The 6,822-nt window shown below is 40.7% G+C and overlaps 1 pseudogene; it reads left to right on the forward strand.

Annotated features, from left to right (window-relative positions):
* Positions 1 to 384: 384 nt before the first annotated feature.
* On the forward strand, positions 385 to 2,728 carry LOC128780376 (elongation factor 1-alpha 1 pseudogene; annotated as a pseudogene).
* Positions 2,729 to 6,822: the final 4,094 nt, after the last annotated feature.

The raw sequence follows: 6,822 nt of genomic DNA on the forward strand, positions 1-6,822 counted from the left end.
ATTTCAGGATTTGGTCTCTAATTAAGGATACTGATTGTCAGGTTTTCCACTTATTTTCCTGGATATTTTCATGGTCAATATTGGCTCTGGTGGGTGTTCCTGGGCTTAGGCTTTCTCCTATTCTCAGAGGATTTATCAGTCATGATGCCAGCAACTTTCTCTCACTTGCATCACTTACCTTGGTTTGTGTGGTCCATTCAATTATTTTTTCTGACCACCAACAGCCTTGACTCAGTCTCTATCTGCAATTTAGTCATCATGCTGTGTATTAGTTACTAAATAGATCTTAAAAGTTCTCATCACAAAAAGAAAAACTTGTACTTTTTCATCAGAAAAAAGCCAGAACACAGGTGTCCTGAAAACCACCACTAAATCAAAGCCAAAATGGGAAAGGAAAAGACTCATATCAACATTGTGGTCATTGGACATGTAGATTCGGTAAGTCTACCACTCTTGGCCATGGGAGCTACAAATGTGGTGAGTTCAACAAAAGAACCATTGAAAATTTTCAGAAGCAGCCTACTGAGATGCAGAAGGACTCCTTCAAGTATGCCTGGTTTGGGATAAATTGAAAGGCAAATGTTAGCATAAATTGGGAACCGCCCTGCCTGGTTTCAGAAGCTGTAACCGCCCCCCCCCCCCCCCCCCACCATGGCTAAGGCTGAGTAAAAAGACCTTGGGACCATAAGCCAATAAAGAGACAAAACTTGTCTTCCTGGCAGGGTCACCACCTCTGCCCCCTTTACTTCACACTGCTTGGCCCCAGGTGGATGACTGGTTAGCCAATGACAGGTAAGATTCCTCAAGGGAGGGATGACCTAAGACAGGCATGGTCACAATGCGACCATCAGGGAAAGACTTGGGGAATTATACAAAAAAGAGGTGATGGACCCTCATCCCTCAGTTTTGACATAGCCTGAGTCCTCTTTCTCTCTGTAAGATATCTCTTAATCTCTCGGCTGCCTTACTTCCCCTGACTGACTTAAGCCTGAAACAATGCCAGATGGTGGTGCAGCCCTGGGCAGAAGCCAGCAATTCTCCAGGGTGATCAGGCCTAAGAAAGAATGCATAAAATCCTGTGAAAACTGCTTTGCTAAAAATGTCCTCAATTTTCTGATAAGGGCCCAAGCATGAAATGAGTTTCTTTCCCAAAGTTTTATGGCCCTTTAGCTATCTGACCATGACTCAGAATAAGCCCTCAGAGTTCTTTGAATGTTATCTATTGTTTGATCATTACTGCCTGACAATGATTAATGAGCTTTACCTGTATTCCTGTGCAAATTGAACCCAATAAAAGCCCATGGAGGAACAGGCTCAAGGCCCTTCTCCTTTTAGAAATTGGCCACCTTTCCTCCCCAAGCAGATCATGTCTTGGTAGATTTATTCTCATTCGTGGCAGCCAGAGGGCTCTTCAGGCACAGCACCCTGTCCCCCACAAGCATGGTATCACCATCGATATCTTCCTGTGGAAATTCAAGACCAGTAAGTATTATGTGACCATCATTGATGCCCCAGGACACAGAGACTTTATGAAAAACATGATTACAGGCACATCTCAGACTGACTGTGTTGTCCTGATAGTTGCTGCTGGTGTTGGTGAATTTGAAGCAGGTATCTCCAAGAATGGTTAGACCTGTGACCATGCCCTCTGGCTGACACACTGGGTGTGAAAGAGCTGATCATTGGTGTTAACAAAATGGATTCCACTGAGCTGCCCTACAGCCAAAAGAGGTACAAAGAAATTGTTAAAGAAGTCAGCACTTACATTAAGAAAACTGGCTACCACTCTGACACAGTAGTATTCATACCAATTTCTGGTTGGAATGGTGACAACATGCTGGAGCCATGTACTAACATGCCTTGGTTCAAGGGATGGAAAGTCACTTATAAAGATGGCAATGCCAGTGGAACCACTCTGCTTGAAGCTCTGGAGTGAATCTTGCCATCAATTCATTTAAATGACAGGCCCCTGTGTCAGCACCCCCAGGATGTCTACAAAATTGGTGGTATTGGTACTTTACTTCCCCTGTGGGTCAAGTGGAGACTGGTGTTCTAAAACCCGACACCTTGATCATCTTTGCTCCAGTCAATGTTAAAACTGAACTGAAGTCTGTTGAAATGTACCATAAAGCTTTGAGTGAAGCTCTTCCCATGGACAATGTGGGCTTCGATGTCAAGGACGTGCCTGTCAAAAATGTTGGTCATGGCAATGTGGCTGTTTGCAGCAAAAATGACCTGCCTATGAAGGCAGCTGGCTTCATTGCTTGGGTGATTATCCTGAACCATCCAGGCCAGTGCTGGATATGCACCTGTTTTGGACTGTCACACAGCTCATACTGCTTGAAAATTTACTGAGATGAAGGGGATTGATCATCATTTTGGGAAAAATGCCAGAAGATGGCCCAAAGTTTTTGAAATCTGGTGATGCTGCCATCATTGATATGGGTCCTGGCAAGCCCATGTATGTTGAGAGCTTCTCTGATTATCCTCCTCGGGCCACTTTTCCATTCCTGACATGGGAAAGACAGTTGCTGTGGGTGTTATCAAAGCAGTGGACAAGAAGGCAACTGGAGCTGGCAAAGTCATCAAGTTTGCCCAGACAGCTCAGAAGGCTAAATGGGTTTTCTGGGCAGAAAACCCCTACCCAGAAACATCCCCAACACCTGTCACCCCAGTCTTAGTGGTGAAAGAACAGCCTCAGAACTACCTGTCTCAATTGGCTATTTAAGTTTAATAGTAAAAGATTAGTTAATGACTACAATACATCCTCAAGCCATTAGAAGGAAAGGAGGATGAATTGCGGACCATTTGTTTTGTGTGTGCATGCATGTGTATGGCAGTTTTTAAGTTATTAAGGTTTTTAAAAAATTTTTATTGTTATTCAAATACAGTTGTATGCCTTTTCTCCCCATCCCTCCACCCCACCCCAGCTGAACCCACCTCCCTCCCTCACTTTCACCCTCCCCCTTGATTTTGTCCATGTGTCCTTTATAGTAGTTCCTGTAATTCCCTCTCCTCACTGTCCCCTCCCCAATCCCCCCTGACTATTGTTAGATTGTTCTTAACTTCAGTGTCTCTGGTTATATTTTGTTTGCCTTTTTCTTCTGTTGATTATGTTCCACTTAAAGGTGAGACCATATGGTATTTGTCCCTCACCGTCTGGCTTATTTCACTTGGCATAATGCTCTCCAGTTCCATTCATACTGTCACAAAGGGTATAAGCTCCTTCTTTCTCTCTGCTGCATAGAATTCCATTGTGTAAATGTACCATAGATTTTGGAACCACTCATTTGCTGATGTGCACTTAGGTTGCTTCCAGTACTTGGCTATTGTAAATTGTGCTGCCATGAACGTTGGGGTGCATAGGTTCTTTTGGATTGGTGTTTCAGGGATCTTAGGGTATAATCTTAACAGTGGAATTACTGGGTCAAAGGGAAGTTCTATTTTTAGTTTTCTGAGGAAATCCCATACTGTTTTCCACAGTGGCCTCACCAGCCTGCATTCCCACCAACAATGCACTAGGGTTCCCTTTTCTCCGCATCCTCTCCAACATTTGTTTGTTGATTTGTTTATGTTGGCCACTCTGACTGGTGTGAGATGGTACCTCATTGTGGTTTTAATTTGCATCTCTCTGATGGCTAGTGATGCTGAGCATCTTTTCATATGTCTCTGGGCCCTCTGTATGTATTCCTTGGAGAAGTGTCTGTTCAAGTCCTTTGCTCATTTTTTAATTGGGTTGTTTGTCTTCCTGGAGTGCAGTTGTGTGAGTTCTTTATATATTTTAAAGATCAGGCCCCTGTCTCAGGTATCATTGGCAAATATGGTTTCCCATACTGTTGGTTCTCTTTTGATTTTAATGCTGTTTTCTTTAGCCATGCAGAAGCTTTTTATTTTGATGAGGTCCCATTTGTTTATTCTTTCCTTTATGTCCCTGGCTTTAGGGGATGTGTCTGTGAGGATGTTGCTGCATGGAATGTCTGAAATTTTCCTGCCAATATTTTCCTCCAGGACTTTTATGGTGTTATGACTTATATTTAAGTCTTTTATCCATCTTGAATTTGTTTTTCTGTATTGCATAAGTGGGTGATCAAGATTCATTTTTAGCACGTAGCTGTCCAGATCTCCCAACACCATCTGTTGAAGAGGCTGTTTTTGCTCCATTTTATGCTCCTGCCTCCTTTGTCAAATATTAATTGACTGTAAAGACTTGAGTTTATTTCTGGGTTCTCTGTTCTGTTCCATTGGTCTATGTGCCTGTTTTTATGCCAGTACCAGGCTGTTTTGATTACAGTGGCCTTGTAGTACAGTTTGATATCAGGTATTGTGATCGCTCCTGCTTTGTTCTTCTTTCTCAAAATTGCTGCAGCTATTCGGGGTCGTTTATGGTTCCATATGAATTTCTGAAATGTTTGTTCTATATCTGCGAAATATGTCATGGGTACTCTAATAGGGATTGCATTGAATCTATAAATTGCTTTGGGTAGTATGGCCATTTTGATGATGTTAATTCTTCCTATCCATGAACATGGTACATGCTTCCATTTGTGTTCCTTAATTTCTTTCTTCAATGTTGTGCAGCTTGATGAGTACAGGTCTTTTACTTCCTTGGTTACATTTATTCCTAGGTAGTTTGTTTTTCTTGCTTCTGTATCAAATGGGATTTTTCCCTGATTTCTGTTTCTGCAGTTTCATTGCTGGTATACAGGAATGCCTTTGATTTCTGAGTATTGACTTTGTATCCAGTTGTTTTACCAAATTCATTTATTAGGTGGAGTAGTTTCTTGGTGAAGTCTATAGGATTTTCCATGTACACTATCATGTCATCTGCAAACAGTGACAGTTTCATTTCCTCCTTTCCCATTTGGATTCCTTTTATTTCTTTACCTTGTCTGATTGCTGTGGCTAGGACTTCCAATACTATGTTGAATAGGAGTGATGAGAGAGGGCATCCTTGTCTTATTCCTGATCTTAGTTGGAAAGCTCTAAGTTTTTGTCCATTGAGTATGATGTTGGCTGTAGGTCTCTCATATATGGCCTTTGTTATGTTGAGGAATGCTCCCTCTATTCCTGCTTTGCTGAGTGTTCTTATCAGAAATGGGTGTTGTATCTTATCAAATGCTTTTTCTGTACCTATTGATATGATCATATGATTTTTGTCTTTGCTGTTGTTTATGTGATGCATTATGTTTATTGATTTGTGAATATTGTACCACCCTTGCATCCCTGGGATGAATCCCACTTACTCATGGTGTATGATCTTTTTAATGTATTGCTGGACACAGTTTGCCAATGTTTTATTGATGATTTTAGCGTCCATGTTCATCAGCAATACCGGCCTGAAGTTTTCTTTCTTCGTTGTGTCTTTATCTGGTTTGGGGATCAGGATGATGCTGGCTTCATAAAAAGAGTTTGGGAGTCTTCCATCAGTTTGGATTTTTTTGAATAGTCTGTGAAGGATAGAGTTAGCTCTTCCTTAAATGCTTTGTAGAATTCTCCTGTGAAACCATCTGGTCCAGGGCTTTTGTGTGTTGGGAGTTTTTTGATGACTGCTTCAGTTTCATCTGCTATTATTAGTCTGTTCAGAATTTCTTCATTTAGTTTTGGAAGATGATGTTTTTCTAGAAATGTGTCCATTTCATGTAGGTTTTCAAATTTCTTGGCATACAGTTCTTCATAGTAATGTCTTACAATCCTTTGTAATTCAGTGGTATCAGTTGTCATCTCTCCTCTTTCATTTCTAATTCTGTTTATTTGGATCCTCTCTCTTTTTTTCTTGATGAGCCTACTTAAAGGCTTGTCAATTTTTTTTATCTTTTCAAAGAACCAGCTCCTGGATTCATTGATCCTTAGAATTGTGCTTTTACTCTCTATGTCATTTAACTCTGCTCTGATCTTGGTTATTTCCTTCCTTCTACTTGCTCTGGTCTTTGTTGTTGTTCCTTGAGTTCCTGTAGGAGTAGGGTTAGGTTGTTTGTTTGAAATGTTTCTATCTTTTTAAGGTAGGCCTGTATTGCTATGAACTTCCCTCTCAGGACTGCCTTTGCTGTGTCCCATTGGTTTTGGGTTGTTGTGAGTTCATTTTCATTTGTTTCCAGAAAGTTTTTGATTTCTTCCCTAATCTAATTCTTGACCCGTTCATTGTTTAATAGCATGGTAAACAATCACCATGATTTTGAGTGTTTTGGGTTTTTTCCTTTGGGGTTTGTTTGTAGTTTCAGTCCCTTGTGGTCAGAGAAAATGCTTCATATGATTTCAATTTTCTTGAATTTGCTGAGGCTTGCTTTGTGTCCTATCATGTGGTCAATCTTTGAAAATGTTCCATGTACACTTGAAAAGAATGTGTTTTTTGTTTCTTTGGGGTGAAAAGCTCTATATATATCAGTTAATTCCATTTCATCTAGGGTATTGTTATGTGACACAATATCCTTTTTGATATTTTGTTTGGAAGATATGTCCATCTTTGCAGTGGGGTGTTAAAGTCCCCTACTATAATTGTGTTGCTGTCAATATCTTTCTTGAAGTCCTCCAAGATTTACTTTATGTATTCGGGTGCTCCTATGTTGGGAACATATATGTTTACAATGTTTATGTCTTCTTGTGGACTCTTCCTTTGAGTATTATGAAGTGACCTCTGGGTCTTTCTTTATGGCCTTTCTTTGGAAGTCTATTTTGTGAGATATGAGTATTGCTACCCCTGCTTTTTTTTCTTGTCCGTTTGCTTGGAAAATTTTTTTTCCAGCCCTTCACTTTGTTTTTGTAGGTATTTTGTCCTGGGGTGAGTCTCTTGTAGGCAGCATGTGTGTGGGTCATGTTTTCTTATGC

The sequence above is a fragment of the Desmodus rotundus genome, chromosome 3, assembly GCF_022682495.2.
Source record: "Desmodus rotundus isolate HL8 chromosome 3, HLdesRot8A.1, whole genome shotgun sequence".
NCBI lineage: Eukaryota > Metazoa > Chordata > Mammalia > Chiroptera > Phyllostomidae > Desmodus > Desmodus rotundus.